Consider the following 17,350-nt stretch of genomic DNA (forward strand, 5'->3'; position numbering starts at 1 on the left):
GCATAGCCTCTCTGGAGGCGCACAACCTGCCACCAGCTACAGCGTCAGCCTGGGTCCCATTGGGTGATGAGGTGGTGCGGAGCGAAGGGGTAGGGCAGGGAGAGGGGGATCAGCAGCCAGCGGCGACAAGTATGTCACCGGTAGCAGAGCAGACTACGAAAGGGAAAGGGGATAAGATTCACCTGGATGATATGGGGCGAAGTTTACGTCTGCTACGAGGGTTCCCTGGGGGCACACTTAAAGAAGGAGGTAAAAGAGCAAATTTGAAGGGATGAGTACGTCGAAATTTTTTCCCTACTGCTGAGAAATTTAATTTAGACAAAAATAAGAACCACGATAATAGAAAGGAGGATGAAAAGAAATGGAAGTGGCGATTAATCCCACAAACATTCTCGAATTGGTTGCAGGCTTTCTCTATCCTAGCAAGTATCATAGGCGAGAGGGCACGGGAGAACTGCTCGGCACTATTTTGCTACCAAGACGCTATTGGGGAAGCGTATAGAGTGAATGGTGGGCAAACATGGCTGAGATACGACAAACAATTTAGTCAAAGAAAGGCAGAAAAAGAAAGCGAGGTTCGGGCAGCCCTTTCCAAGCAGGGCCGGGTCATCCGGCCACCACGGAAGTAGAGGAAGAGATAGGGGAGAAGGGGGGCAAGCGAGCGGGCAGAGGTCAGGATTATGCTGGTAGTTCAATGAGAGCCAGTGCAAATTCGCCGCCAACTGTAAATACAGGCATGCTTGCTCCTTCTGTAATGGGTCATCACACCGGGCAGATAAATGTTTTAAAAAAGGAAGATGAGGGGGCCACTACCAGCTATTCCCAAAGGGGTGACGCCAGTGAAACTAACAGAAATGCTTACCTTCCGAAATAGGTTCCCAGACAGGAAAATAGCAGAGCTGCTGGCGGCAGGTTTTGAGGTGTGCTTTCAGATCCCCTCCATCACAGTCGAGGTCTCTGTTACCAATAGGATCCTGAAATCAGCCTACCAGTACCCGGTGGTAATGGCGGAAAAGGTAAAAAAGGAGGTTTCGTTTGGAAGAATGGCAGAGCCATTCAAGGAGTTAACATGAAAAAATGTTGTGGTGTCCCCACTCGGGGTTGTCCCCAAAAAAGAACCCAATAAACCAATAAATTTAAATTAATACACCATCTATCGTACCCAAGGTGTAGTTCAGTGAACGACGGTATCGCCGAAGAATTAAGTTCGGTGGTTTATACCTCCTTTGACAAAGCGCTCAAGTGGGTCAAAAAATTAGGGAAGGGTACGCTGATGGCCAAAACAGATATTGAAGGGGCGTTTAGGCTACTGCCGGTACACCCGGATAGTGTTCGATTACTAGGTTGCTTTGGGGAAGGAGCATACTATATAGATCGCTGGTTGCTAGTGTTGAGCATTCCGATACTGAAATATCGGGTATCGGCCTATATTCGCGGTATCGGAATTCCGATACTTAATTCCGATACTTTTGCAATATCGTATACCGGAATCGGAAGTTCCCATAATGCAATGAGCCATTTTCATTTTAATCAGCCAATGAGGATCCTAAGAAGTGTGGGCACATCCTGTTAGGCATGTAGGCATCTTAACTAATGGCATGGCTGTGATTGGCTGCTGAAATGATGTCATGATGCACTATAAAAGCCGCCGCCGCCATTTTGAGCTCACTCTGCTGTGAATTCAGTTAGGGATAGGACGCTGTTGTTCTGAGGGACAGTTTTAGCTACCTATTTGGTCTATTCTGCTTTACCCAAGCTACTTTATAAATCGCTGTGCCTTGCAGTGCTAGTGCACAGTTCTCTGTGCTGTTCACTGCTTTCTGCAAGGTCTCTGTGTGTGAGTGCAGCTCACCCTGTAGTGTGTGCTTCAACCACGTCTGGTTGTAGTGCACTCAGTGTGTGTCACTGCCTCATACATTGTCCTTTTTTGCCAATTCATAATTTTTCCTGATATCTCCTATTAGTGTGGTGGTTCCATCCGTATTCAGCTAAATTGGTTCCAAACACACTATATAGGAGTAGATAGAGAAATTTTTTTGGTCTTGCAGCGCTAGTGCATAGTGCTCTGCATCTGTACTGTTCACCGCTGTCTGCAAGGTCTGGTGTGTGAGTGCAGCTCACCCTGTAGTGTGTGCTTCAACCACGTCTGGTTGTAGTGCACTCAGTGTGTGTCACTGCCTCATACATTGTCCTTTTTTGCCAATTCATAATTTTTCCTCATTTCTCCTATTAGTGTGGTGGTTCCATCCGTATTCAGCTAAATTGGTTCCAAACACACTTTATAGGAGTAGTTAGAGGAGCCTCTCTGCAGCATTGGGCCCTGCAGCCCCAGCCAGATTAGTATTAGCCTATTTTTTGCAGCCTCATCTATTGCATTGTAGGTTACCTTCCTACATTGTAATAGCTACAAAAAGTTTGTGATACTATCGTTATTACATCTTTAGGCACATACAGTGTCTTTTTGTGACAAAAAAAACCTAAATAAAGTTCACCAAACACTCCACTTTACAGTTGTGTAGGCCACATTAGCTCATATTAAAGTCTAGTCCACACTTTATAAAATTAGTGTTTCTTATACCTGTTAGCAGCTGTTCAGGAATAAGCACACTAAGCCCTTAGTACTTTTCTGCCTATCTTTATCAGTCTACCAAGATGAAGAAGGCAGGGAGTAAGGCATGTGGTCGTGGGCGTGGGCGTGGGCGTGGAGTTTCTGCAGGGAGAGGACGTGAGGATTCTGTGCCTGCAGGGAGAGGACGTGGGGATTCTGTGCCTGCTGCGGGCACCAGTGACTCAGCATCCCCCAGTTTTACCAGGGAACAGTCCTTTATGTGCAGCTTTGTGGGAGCTAGCCGTACCCCACTGCTGCGCGAGGACCAAATTGAAGCCGTTGTCGGATTAGTTCCAGATCCTCTCAGGTCCTGAGCACTGAAGAGCACCCATCTGTCTCTTCACCACCTGCCAAATTGCCCAGGCAGTCAGAGAGCCCTGGACAGGAGCCATCTCTACTTCTGTTCTCTGAATCTCTTGGCTTGGAAAGAGGGGGCCAGCCAAGCAGAATTCGAGAATTTGAAGAAGAGGTAGTATGCAGTGATGCGCAACCGTTTTGTCTCTCTGAATCTGAAGAGGCGGGTGGGCCAGTGCCTATGGTCAGCAGCACACCTCAGTACGCATCTGATGATGAGACTCAGGTGCCACTTTCTGGTGTGTACTGTGCTGTCGAGACTACTCAGGAGAAGCAGTTGTTTGAAGAGGGTGGTGTAGATGATGAGGTCCTTGACCCATCATGGCGTGAGGGACAGGAAGGTGGTGGGAGCAGCTCTGAGGAAGAGATTCCCCGAACAGCCCAAAAAGGAGGGAGAGGGAGGGGGCAGACTTGGTTGCCTGTAGCCTCCACTTCGGCACCCATTAGGAGCATGGCTCTTCCAAAATCCAAAGCGGGCGCTCCCAAGACTTGCAGTGCCTGGTCCTTTTTTGACACAGTTGCAGATGACATTTGCTTTGTCAAATGCAAGCTGTGTAATCTGAAGGTGAAAAGAGGGAAAAGTGTCAGCAACCTCAATACCACAAATATGTGGAAACATGTGCGGACCAAGCACATGGTGGAGTTACAAAAACACACTGAAGACCTAGGCCAACCTACAGCGCCACCTACCACCTCTTCAACTCGTGTTGTAGCCTCTTCCTCCAGCTCACACACAGCTGGTTCGGCTTCCTCACAGGATCGCCATGGAAGAATCTCTGGCACTGTTGTACAGAGACACAGTGTAATTCCACCCACAGCACCACTTTCCCAGTCATCCTCACACTCCCAGGCCAGTCTGCAGCCATCGTTAGCACAGGCATGGGAGAAAAGGCGCCCATACTCGGCAAACCACCCCCGAGCACAGGCTCTGAATGCTGGCATTGCTAAAGTACTGGCCCTTGAAATGCTATCATTCAGGCTGGTGGAGACTGACACATTCCGTAACTTTATGGCATTGGCAGTCCCACAATACAACGTGCCCAGCCGATTTTATTTCAGCAGGCAAGCAGTCCCTGCCTTGCAACATCATGTGGAGGGAAAAATTAAACATGCGCTACAAAACGCCGTCAGTAGCAAGGTCCACCTGACCACCGATGCGTGGACCAGTAAGCATGGACAGAGACGATACCTTTCCCTCACTGCCCATTGGGTAAATGTTGTGGAGCCAGGTACAGATCTTGAGTGTGGCGCTGTACGTGTTCTGCCAACTCCAAGGATTACAGGAATCCAGTCTGTACACATTGACTCCTCCTCATACTCCAGTTCCTCTGAATCAGCGCTGCAGGAGCCGTCACGGTCTACCTCCACATCGACCCGTGAACGGTTATCTGTTATGGTGACCAATATGAGCACAGCCGTGGCCAAACGTCAACAGGCCGTATTAAAATTAATTTCTTTGGGGAATCGAAGCCACACAGCGCAGGAGCTCTGGAATGCCATCAAGCAGCAGAGCGACGTGTGGTTTGTGCCAGCGAATCTCCAGCCAGGCATGGTAGTGTGTGACAATGGCCGAAATCTGGTGGCAGCTCTGGGCCTAGGCAACCTCACTCACATCCCATGTCTGGCACATATGCTCAACTTGGTCGTGCAGAGTTTTTTGAGGGACTATCCGGATCTTGATGCACTGCTTCACAAGGTCCGCATAGAGTGCGCTCACTTGCGGCGTTCCAGCAATGCAAGATCACGCATTGCAGCTCTGCAGCGCCGATTACGTCTTCCGGAACATCGCATCATATGTGACCTACCCACCAGGTGGAATTCAACGTTACATATGTTGGAGAGGTTGTGTGAGCAGCAGGCAGCAGTAATGGAGTACCAGCTGCAGCAGGCGCAAACAAGTCGCAGTGCGCGCCGTTCACACTTCACCACCACTGAGTGGGCCTCTATGAAGGACATTTGCCACGTTTTGCATGCCTTCGATTATTCCACGCGGATGGTGAGTGCAGATGATGCACTAGTCAGCATGACTATCCCCCATATCTGCCTGCTTGAAAAAACACTGCAAGCACTAAGGGACGAGGTTTTGGAAGAGGTGGAGGATGAGGAGTCACAAATGCCATCTGCTTCTCTACAGTTTGCGCAACGTGGTTCCTCACAAAGGCCTAGGCAGGGGACACTCTGTGAGGAGGATGAGGAGGAGTCAATGGATGAGGAAGACATCTGTCCAGAGGAGGGAGGTACACAATGCTCTAGTAGTCAGTATCTAGAGCGAGGGTGGGGTGATGCAGAGCAGGCAGAGATCACGCCTCAAGCAGGGGACAGCGTTTCTTGGCCAGTTGGCAGTCTGCAGCACTGTCACGCTGTCTCTGTATACTGGAGGTAGGGGGCCTAAGCTGACCCTAAGCTGGGGCCCTGACTAATCCCTCAACCTGGAGGTACTGTTAAAGGTACAGAGGTCCAGGCCGCCAACGTAACCCCTACCTCCTGAGGATCCCTGCACCTAAGTAATCTAGTCCTGAGAAGGACCCCGATCACAACAAAAGGGGACAAGTAATAATATGCCCACACACAGTACTTAGACGAACGAGACAGTACAAGGGAAAAACCAAAACCACCTTGCATACAAAAACTACACAACTACAACAGAGGGAACACCAACGGGAAAGGAGATAAATGATAAAGCGAGGAAGGGAAAAAACACTCCAAATACACTTATCTCTGAAACTCCAAAAACCACGATCCGCTCTGTTAGTCTGCATGAAATGCTTTCACCGACACTTCCCTAACAGACCAGCAGGCATTTGAAGGAGTCTCACTACAGCAGCATTGATTGCAGCTGGGCGAGGCTGGACCTCGTCTAGCACAGAGAGAGAGAGAATTAACTCCCTCACTGCCGAAAAACACAAAGCACCAAAAAGTCAGCTGCGAGAAGTCAGGCTGTGTAATCGTGACGATCTTCGTGACGACACACCCATGACAGTACCCCCCCTTCTACGAGGGGCCTCCGGACCCTCAGGGCCAGGTTTATCCGGGTGAGTCGTGTGGAAGGCCCGAACTAATCGGTCTGCGTTAATATCCGATGCAGGAACCCACATCCTCTCCTCAGGACCATACCCTTTCCAATGAACCAGGTACTGAAGGGACCGGCGATTAAAGCGTGAATCGATGACCCTCGATACCTGGAACTCCAAGTTACCCTTGACCACCACTGGAGGGGGAGGTAAAGGTGACGGTACCACCGGCGCCACATACCTCTTAAGCAACGATCTGTGGAACACGTTGTGAATTTTAAACGTAGGGGGGAGGTCAAGACGGAATGCCACCGGATTAATAATAGAACTGATTCTGTACAGCCCGATGGACCTGGGACCCAGTTTCCAGGAGGGAACCTTAAGTTTTATATTCCTGGTAGACAACCATACCCGATCGTTCACACTTAGGTCCGGACCAGACACTCTCCTCCTATCAGCCATACGTTTGTATCGGTTCCCCATAGTATTCAGATTCTTCAGCACCCCTCTCCATACTGAAGCGAGTGATGAGGAAAATCGTTCCTCCTCAGGAACCCCCGAAGAGCCCCCCCTACTGAAAGAACAAAACTGGGGGTGAAAACCATATGCCCCAAAAAACGGGGACTTACCAGTGGACTCGCTCCGCCTATTATTAAGAGCAAACTCTGCCAGAGGTAAGAAAGAAGCCCAGTCCTCCTGGTTCTCTGACACAAAACACCGGAGATATGTCTCCAAGCTCTGGTTCATACGTTCCGTCTGACCATTGGTCTGAGGATGAAAAGCCGCTGAGAACGACAAATGCATCCCCCGCCGTGCACAAAACGCCTTCCAGAACTTGGACACAAACTGAGACCCCCGATCAGACACCACATCAGAGGGTACCCCGTGAAGCCTCACAATCTCCCCAATGAACACCTGCGCAAGAGTTTTAGCATTAGGGAGAGCCGGAAGAGCGATAAAATGTGCCATCTTGCTGAACCTGTCCACTACAACGAGTATGACCGTTTTACCCGAAGATGGAGGGAGGTCCGTAATAAAGTCCATAGACAGATGAGTCCAAGGACGCTCCGGGATCTTCAAAGGTAAGAGGGCCCCAGACGGACGGGTATGTGAGGTCTTAGAGCGCGCACAAACCCCACAGGACGCGACAAAAGTTACCACCTCCTTATGTAAGTTAGGCCACCAAAACCGACGCGAGAGGAGATCCACAGTTGCTCTACTCCCCGAGTGTCCTGCAAAAACTGAGTTATGGTGTGCCTCGATCACCTTTTGTCGCAACTGATCTGGAACAAACAGTCTCCCCGGAGGTCCAACAGGGGCGTCCCCCTGAGCCTCCAATACCTCCTCCTCCAGCTCAGAGCATACTGCCGAAACCACCACCCCCTCCTGAAGGATAGGAACCGGGTCGTCCGTATTCCCGGCCCCAGGGAAACTACGAGATAAGGCATCCGCCTTTACATTTTTTGACCCAGGACGATATGTAACGACAAAATTAAACCTGGTAAAAAACAATGACCACCTAGCTTGTCTGGGATTCAGACGTTTCGCGGACTCCAGATATAGCAGGTTCTTGTGATCGGTGATGACGGTGACCGGATGGACTGCCCCCTCCAAAAAATGGCGCCACTCCTCAAAAGCTAACTTAATGGCCAAGAGTTCCCTATTGCCGACATCGTAATTCCTCTCAGCGGACGACAATTTTTTAGAGAAAAAGGCGCATGGATGCCACTTACCAGGGGACGAACCTTGTGACAATACTGCTCCCACCCCTACCTCGGAAGCGTCTACCTCTACAATGAATGGCTGTGACGCATCAGGTTGAATGAGTATGGGTGCCGAGGCAAAACATTTTTTCAAGGAGGAGAATGCTTGACAAGTCTTGTCAGACCACCTAGAAAAATCCGTCCCCTTTTTAGTCATGTCTGTGAGAGGCTTAACTATGGACGAGAAATTACGAATGAACTTCCGGTAATAATTAGCAAACCCCAAGAAACGTTGTAGTGCCTTAAGATTCTCTGGCCGATCCCACTCAAGAACTGCCCGCACTTTCCCAGGGTCCATACGAAAACCGGACGCTGAAACCAGGAAGCCTAAAAACTGGAGTTCCTGTACGGCGAACACACACTTTTCCCATTTGGCATACAATTTATTATCCCGCAAGATCTGTAACACCTGCCTAACGTGCTCCTGATGAGACACCAGATCCGGCGAGTAAATTAAGATATCATCCAGATATATGACAACAAACTGTCCCACCAGGCGGCGAAAAATGTCATTAACAAAGTGTTGGAACACCGCCGGGGCATTAGTCAGACCGAATGGCATGACAAGGTTCTCATAATGCCCCTCCGGAGTGTTAAACGCCGTCTTCCACTCATCCCCCTCCTTCATCCTAATCAGATTGTACGCCCCCCTGAGATCCAACTTAGAGAACCATTTGGCGCCCACGATCTGATTAAAGAGATCGGGAATAAGTGGGAGCGGATACGGATCTCGGACCGCAATCCGATTAAGTTCACGGAAATCCAGGCAAGGGCGTAGGCCTCCATCTTTCTTCTTAACAAAGAAGAACCCCGCAGCCACCGGTGAAGATGAAGGTCTAATATGCCCCTTAGCCAGACTTTCTGAAATATAATCCTTCATGGCCTGCCTCTCAGGACCAGAAAGGTTATACAACCTAGCTTTAGGTAACTTGGCCTCAGGGAGCAGTTTTACAGAACAGTCATACTCGCGATGAGGAGGTAGTTCCTGACACCCTTTCTCAGAGAATACATCCTCAAAGTCCGCCAGAAATGGAGGTAAGACCCAAGGAGTAACCGCACCGATGACCGTGTTCATGCAGTTTTTATTACAGAATTTACTCCATTGGCTTATCTCTCTGGTTTGCCAATTAATAACCGGGTTATGCTTAGTTAACCAAGGAAGGCCCAACACTATAGGAGTGGGAAGACCCTCCAACACGTAGCAAGACAACAGTTCTTTATGTATCACCCCCACTTGAAGTTTTACGTCATGAACAGCTTGCAAAAAACTTCCCTGACCGAGAGGCTTGGCATCGATCGAGAATATGGGGATGGGTTTAGCCAACTCACTCAATCGCATACCTTGAACCCGGGCAAACCGAGCATCAACCAGATTAGCCCCGGCCCCACTATCCAGAAGAACAGATATCCTCTCAGTTCTCGTACCCACCACCACCTCCGCCGGTACGAGAAACTGAGACGAACCTAGGGACGAAATACCTACTCCCAGATTGCCGTCCACCACACAACCTGGGATCAACAGTTTTCCGACGACTCTTCACTCTGCAAGGGACGGGATGGACACCCACCAATAAAATGTCCCTTTCTCCCGCAGAAGAAACACCTTCCTGTCTTATGGCGCACCACCGGTCCCCTCCCCCGAAATGATGTCCCTCCTAATTGCATAGGCTCCTCTGGACTGACCAGGGGAACCACCATATGAGGGGACCTTGTAGGAGGTGGAGTCATCACAGGGGGTAGAGTTATCCCGCACCTCTCCCGAAGCTGTCTGTCAACGCGAATAGCAAGGGCCATAACGGCTTCCAGTGACGCGGGAGAGTCATACTGTGCCAACACATCCTGTAATTTGTCAGATAAACCTTGACAAAACTGGCTCCTAAGAGCCGGGTCATTCCACTGGGTGTCCGTGGCCCACCTACGGAACTCCGAACAGAATTCCTCCGCCGGACGATCTCCCTGCTGGATCCTACGTAACTTAGACTCAGCAAGGGAGATCCGATCTGGGTCATCATATACGAGTCCCAGAGCAGCGAAAAACCTATCCACTGACTGGAGAGTCGGGGAGCCCGGGGGAAGAGAGAACGCCCAAGATTGTGGGTCCCCTTGTAGGAGCGAGATGACAATTCCCACCCTTTGTTCTTCACTCCCCAATGACCGAGGCCGCAGCCGAAAGTACAACTTGCATGCCTCCCGGAAAACATAAAACTTGTCCCGCCCCCCAGTGAACCTGTCAGGGAGAGCTACTTTAGGTTCTGGTCCGGCTTGCTCCTGAGGATACAAAACCTTGGACCTAACGTCCGCCAGCTCCATGGACAAACTCTGCAACTGCCGAGCTAGACCGGCTACTGGATCCATGGTAGCTGGAGAAAAACTAAGGGGTCGGTGAAAATGTCACGCTGTCTCTGTATACTGGAGGTAGGGGGCCTAAGCTGACCCTAAGCTGGGGCCCTGACTAATCCCTCAACCTGGAGGTACTGTTAAAGGTACAGAGGTCCAGGCCGCCAACGTAACCCCTACCTCCTGAGGATCCCTGCACCTAAGTAATCTAGTCCTGAGAAGGACCCCGATCACAACAAAAGGGGACAAGTAATAATATGCCCACACACAGTACTTAGACGAACGAGACAGTACAAGGGAAAAACCAAAACCACCTTGCATACAAAAACTACACAACTACAACAGAGGGAACACCAACGGGAAAGGAGATAAATGATAAAGCGAGGAAGGGAAAAAACACTCCAAATACACTTATCTCTGAAACTCCAAAAACCACGATCCGCTCAGTTAGTCTGCATGAAATGCTTTCACCGACACTTCCCTAACAGACCAGCAGGCATTTGAAGGAGTCTCACTACAGCAGCATTGATTGCAGCTGGGCGAGGCTGGACCTCGTCTAGCACAGAGAGAGAGAGAATTAACTCCCTCACTGCCGAAAAACACAAAGCACCAAAAAGTCAGCTGCGAGAAGTCAGGCTGTGTAATCGTGACGATCTTCGTGGCGACACACCCGTGACAAGCACATGGTTGATTTCATGCTGCAGTGCCTGAGAAACGACCGCCGCATCGCCCACATTCTCAACACGGCTGATTATTGGGTGTCCACCCTCCTAGATCCTCGCTACCGGGACAACTTACAAAGCCTCATAACACCGTTGAACCAGGAGCGTAAAATGCGGGAGTACCAAGTCGCACTGGTGCATTCCATCATGTTCTCCATTCCAACCGAGAGCAGTGCTGCTAGTGCTTTACAAAGCAGCTCAGTGCGTCGAGGCAGTGGAGGAAGCTCTGCACAAAGAGGGAGCAGAAGCAGCGCCTCAGCACAAGGCAAGACCAGTAAGGCCGAAATGTGGCAAAGTTTTGTGTCCCCGCCGCCACAAATGTCTACACCATCACAGACGGCTCCAGTCAGCAGGAGGCAACGTTTCCGTCAGATGGTGACAGACTACATGTCTTGCCCTCTTTGTGTACTCCCAGACGGCTCTTCTCCCTTCAAGTTTTGGGTCTGTAAGCTGGATACATGGCCAGAGCTTAGTCAGTATGCATTGGAGGTACTAGCTTGCCCTGCTGCTAGTGTATTATCGGAACGCGTCTTTAGTGCCGCAGGTGGTGTACTAACAGACCGTCGCATGCGACTATCCTCCGATAACGTTGACCGGCTTACTTTTCTCAAAATGAACAAGGCCTGGATCTCTCATGAATTTGCCAGTCCTCTTCCAGAATAAATAATTAGTTGGCAACAGTATCCAGGTCTCCTGTTCTGTTCATGTTTCTACCACCTGAACTGTAATCCCTGAGCTCCAACACCGCCAGTTGGCGCTTGGAAGTGCCGTCTGCACAGTCAACACTTGCTGCCGTGTTATTGGGGTTCAGTAACGTCAGCTGTTCCCCTGCTGTGCGGACGGCAATTTCTCCTGCTCTGTCCACATCCACTGTACTACTGATTTAAAACCTCCTCCAAATACACCTCTGGCTCCTCTGTTTTCAGTATTATCCCTGAGCTCCAACACCGCCAGTTGGCGCTCGGAAGTGCCGTCTGAACAGTCAACACTTGCTGCCATGTTATAGGGGTTCAGTAACGTCAGCTGTTCCCCTGCTGTGCGGACGGCAATTTCTCCTGCTCTGTCCACATTCTCACTACTACAAATTTTAAAGTTGCTCCAATTACACCTCTGGCTCCTCTGTTTTCAGTATTATCCCTGAGCTCCAACACCGCCAGTTGGCGCTTGGAAGTGCCGTCTGCACAGTCAACACTTGCTGCCATGTTATAGGGGTTCAGTAACGTCAGCTGTTCCCCTGCTGTGCGGACGGCAATTTCTCCTGCTCTGTCCACATTCTCACTACTACAGATTTTAAAGTTGCTCCAATTACACCTCTGGCTCCTCTGTTTTCAGTATTATCCCTGAGCTCCAACACCGCCAGTTGGCGCTCGGAAGTGCCGTCTGCACAGTCAACACTTGCTGCCGTGTTATTGGGGTTCAGTAACGTCAGCTGTTCCCCTGCTGTGCGGACGGCAATTTCTCCTGCTCTGTCCACATTCTCACTACTACAGATTTTAAAGTTGCTCCAATTACACCTCTGGCTCCTCTGTTTTCAGTATTATCCCTGAGCTCCAACACCGCCAGTTGGCGCTCGGAAGTGCCGTCTGCACAGTCAACACTTGCTGCCGTGTCATTGGGGTTCAGTAACGTCAGCTGTTCCCCTGCTGTGCGGACGGCAATTTCTCCTGCTCTGTCCACATTCTCACTACTACAGATTTTAAAGTTGCTCCAATTACACCTCTGGCTCCTCTGTTTTCAGTATTATCCCTGAGCTCCAACACCGCCAGTTGGCGCTCGGAAGTGCCGTCTGCACAGTCAACACTTGCTGCCGTGTTATTGAGGTTCAGTAACGTCAGCTGTTCCCCTGCTGTGCGGACGGCAATTTCTCCTGCTCTGTCCACATTCTCACTACTACAGATTTTAAAGTTGCTCCAATTACACCTCTGGCTCCTCTGTTTTTAGTATTTACCCTGGGCTCCAATACCGCTAGTTGCTGCTCAGAAGTGCCGTCTGCACAGTCAACGCTTGCTCCAGTGTTATTGGGGTTCAGTAACGTCAGCTGTTCCCCTGCTGTGTGTCCGGCAAATTCTCCTGCTTTGTCCACATCCACTTTACTACTGATTTAAAACTTGCTCCAATTACACCTCTGGCTCCACTCTGTTTTTAGTATTTACCCTGGGTTCCAGCACCGCCAGCTGGTTCTCGGCAGTGCCTTTGGATTAGGTGCCTCCTTCTCGGTATCCAAGTTCCACCAACGTCTGCTGGTCCTTGGTAGTGCTTTCTGGCACAGGTACCTCCTGCTTAGTAACCGAGTTCCAGTACCGTCAGCTGGTCTTCGGCAGTTCCATTGGCTCTTGTACCTTCTGCTACCCATCCGGGTTCCAGTACCGTCAGCTGGTCCTCGGTAGTTCCATTTGCTCTTGTACCTTCTACTACCCATCCGGGTTCCAGTACCGTCAGCTGGTTCTCGGCAGTGCCTTTGGATTAGGTGCCTCCTTCTCGGTATCCAAGTTCCACCAACGTCTGCTGGTCCTTGGTAGTGCTTTCTGGCACAGGTACCTCCTGCTTAGTAACCGAGTTCCAGTACCGTCAGCTGGTCTTCGGCAGTTCCATTGGCTCTTGTACCTTCTGCTACCCATCCGGGTTCCAGTACCGTCAGCTGGTCCTCGGTAGTTCCATTTGCTCTTGTACCTTCTACTACCCATCCGGGTTCCAGTACCGTCAGCTGGTTCTCGGCAGTGCCTTTGGATTAGGTGCCTCCTTCTCGGTATCCAAGTTCCACCAACGTCTGCTGGTCCTTGGTAGTGCTTTCTGGCACAGGTACCTCCTGCTTAGTAACCGAGTTCCAGTACCGTCAGCTGGTCTTCGGCAGTTCCATTGGCTCTTGTACCTTCTGCTACCCATCCGGGTTCCAGTACCGTCAGCTGGTCCTCGGTAGTTCCATTTGCTCTTGTACCTTCTACTACCCATCCGGGTTCCAGTACCGTCAGCTGGTTCTCGGCAGTGCCTTTGGATTAGGTGCCTCCTTCTCGGTATCCAAGTTCCACCAACGTCTGCTGGTCCTTGGTAGTGCTTTCTGGCACAGGTACCTCCTGCTTAGTAACCGAGTTCCAGTACCGTCAGCTGGTCTTCGGCAGTTCCATTGGCTCTTGTACCTTCTGCTACCCATCCGGGTTCCAGTACCGTCAGCTGGTCCTCGGTAGTTCCATTTGCTCTTGTACCTTCTACTACCCATCCGGGTTCCAGTACCGTCAGCTGGTTCTCGGCAGTGACTTTGGCATGGGTACTCCCTCCTGCCCAGCCTGGTTCCAGCACGCCAGCTGTTTCCGGGTAGTGTCAACGTCACTTTGCCTCCAATGCGTTGTCCTGTCGTACTGCGGTCGGGTTAGCCGACTCTATGGTGCCTGCAGTTTAGGTGACTCCTATGTGGGCTGCGGGATCTGGCAATGAAGGCTGGTTCCATAGTGCCAATAGGACAAGCACCCCCTGTAGGACTGTGGGTTTTGGTAACTGCGGCCGGCTCGCGGCCTTGAACTTTTTTTTACATGGGTACCTTCTGCTACCCATCCGGGTTCCAGTACCGTCAGCTGGTTCTCGGCAGTGCCTTTGGATTAGGTGCCTCCTTCTCGGTATCCAAGTTCCATCAACGTCTGCTGGTCCTTGGTAGTGCTTTCTGGCACAGGTACCTCCTGCTTAGTAACCGAGTTCCAGTACCGTCAGCTGGTCTTCGGCAGTTCCATTGGCTCTTGTACCTTCTGCTACCCATCCGGGTTCCAGTACCGTCAGCTGGTTATCGGCAGTGACTTTGGCATGGGTACTCCCTCCTGCCCAGCCTGGTTCCAGCACGCCAGCTGTTTCCGGGTAGTGTCAACGTCACTTTGCCTCCAATGCGTTGTCCTGTCGTGTTGCGGTCGGGTTAGCCGACTCTATGGTGCCTGCAGTTTAGGTGACTCCTATGTGGGCTGCGGGATCTGGCAATGAAGGCTGGTTCCATAGTGCCAATAGGACAAGCACCCCCTGTAGGACTGTGGGTTGTGGTAACTGCGGCCGGTTCGCGGCTTTGAATTTTTTTTTACATGGGTACCTTCTGCTACCCATCAGGGTTCCAGTACCGTCAGCTGGTTCTCGGCAGTGCCTTTGGATTAGGTGCCTCCTTCTCGGTATCCAAGTTCCACCAATGTCTGCTGGTCCTTGGTAGTGCTTTCTGGCACAGGTACCTCCTGCTTAGTAACCGAGTTCCAGTACCGTCAGCTGGTCTTCGGCAGTTCCATTGGCTCTTGTACCTTCTGCTACCCATCCGGGTTACAGTACCGTCAGCTGGTCCTCGGTAGTTCCATTTGCTCTTGTACCTTCTACTACCCATCCGGGTTCCAGTACCGTCAACTGGTTCTCGACAGTGCCTTTGGATTAGGTGCCTCCTTCTCTGTATCCAAGTTCCACCAACGTCTGCTGGTCCTTGGTAGTGCTTTCTGGCACAGGTACCTCCTGCTTAGTAACCGAGTTCCAGTACCGTCAGCTGGTCTTCGGCAGTTCCATTGGCTCTTGTACCTTCTGCTACCCATCCGGGTTCCAGTACCGTCAGCTGGTCCTCGGTAGTTCCATTTGCTCTTGTACCTTCTACTACCCATCCGGGTTCCAGTACCGTCAGCTGGTTCTCGGCAGTGACTTTGGCATGGGTACTCCCTCCTGCCCAGCCTGGTTCCAGCACGCCAGCTGTTTCCGGGTAGTGTCAACGTCACTTTGCCTCCAATGCGTTGTCCTGTCGTATTGCGGTCGGGTTAGCCGACTCTATGGTGCCTGCAGTTTAGGTGACTCCTATGTGGGCTGCGGGATCTGGCAATGAAGGCTGGTTCCATAGTGCCAATAGGACAAGCACCCCCTGTAGGACTGTGGGTTTTGGTAACTGCGGCCGGCTCGCGGCCTTGAACTTTTTTTTACATGGGTACCTTCTGCTACCCATCCGGGTTCCAGTACCGTCAGCTGGTTCTCGGCAGTGCCTTTGGATTAGGTGCCTCCTTCTCGGTATCCAAGTTCCATCAACGTCTGCTGGTCCTTGGTAGTGCTTTCTGGCACAGGTACCTCCTGCTTAGTAACCGAGTTCCAGTACCGTCAGCTGGTCTTCGGCAGTTCCATTGGCTCTTGTACCTTCTGCTACCCATCCGGGTTCCAGTACCGTCAGCTGGTTATCGGCAGTGACTTTGGCATGGGTACTCCCTCCTGCCCAGCCTGGTTCCAGCACGCCAGCTGTTTCCGGGTAGTGTCAACGTCACTTTGCCTCCAATGCGTTGTCCTGTCGTGTTGCGGTCGGGTTAGCCGACTCTATGGTGCCTGCAGTTTAGGTGACTCCTATGTGGGCTGCGGGATCTGGCAATGAAGGCTGGTTCCATAGTGCCAATAGGACAAGCACCCCCTGTAGGACTGTGGGTTGTGGTAACTGCGGCCGGTTCGCGGCCTTGAATTTTTTTTTACATGGGTACCTTCTGCTACCCATCCGGGTTCCAGTACCGTCAGCTGGTTCTCGGCAGTGCCTTTGGATTAGGTGCCTCCTTCTCGGTATCCAAGTTCCACCAATGTCTGCTGGTCCTTGGTAGTGCTTTCTGGCACAGGTACCTCCTGCTTAGTAACCGAGTTCCAGTACCGTCAGCTGGTCTTCGGCAGTTCCATTGGCTCTTGTACCTTCTGCTACCCATCCGGGTTCCAGTACCGTCAGCTGGTCCTCGGTAGTTCCATTTGCTCTTGTACCTTCTACTACCCATCCGGGTTCCAGTACCGTCAACTGGTTCTCGACAGTGCCTTTGGATTAGGTGCCTCCTTCTCGGTATCCAAGTTCCACCAACGTCTGCTGGTCCTTGGTAGTGCTTTCTGGCACAGGTACCTCCTGCTTAGTAACCGAGTTCCAGTACCGTCAGCTGGTCTTCGGCAGTTCCATTGGCTCTTGTACCTTCTGCTACCCATCCGGGTTCCAGTACCGTCAGCTGGTCCTCGGTAGTTCCTCAGCTTTCTTGTACCTTCTGCTACATTTCCAAGTTCAAGCTTTTTGAAATGGTTCTTGGTAATCACTCTAGATCTCCCTGACGAGGACCCTGAAGACGAGGACCCTGAAGACCAACCCTAAGAAGACGAGGACCCCGAAGACGACGACCCTGAAGACGAGGACCCTGAAGACCACCCCGAAGAAGACGAGGGCCCTGAAGACCACCCCGAAGAAGACGAGGTCCCTGAAGACCACCCCGAAGAAGACGAGGACCCCGAAGATGAGGACCCAGAAGACCAACCCGAAGAAGACGAGGACCCCGAAGACGAGGACCCCCGAAGACGACGACCCTGAAGACCACCCCGAAGAAGACCAAGAAGATGACCCTGAAGAAGTTGACCAAGAGGACAAAGAAGAGAAGACAAGCACCAAGATACAGAAGAACAAGAGACAGAAAACCAAGAAGCAGAAATACAAGAAGCTGCAGAACAAAAAGCGGAAGAACATTAAGCATAAGACTAAAAATCAGAGCAAAAGATAATATCTAAATTATAAGCAGAAGATGACTAAGCAGTGTATGGGGGTGAGTCCGTTCCTCCTCG

The sequence above is a fragment of the Phyllobates terribilis genome, unplaced genomic scaffold (assembly GCF_046119375.1).
Source record: "Phyllobates terribilis strain yellow unplaced genomic scaffold, ASM4611937v1 Scaffold_322__1_contigs__length_2175068, whole genome shotgun sequence".
Classification (NCBI taxonomy): domain Eukaryota; kingdom Metazoa; phylum Chordata; class Amphibia; order Anura; family Dendrobatidae; genus Phyllobates; species Phyllobates terribilis.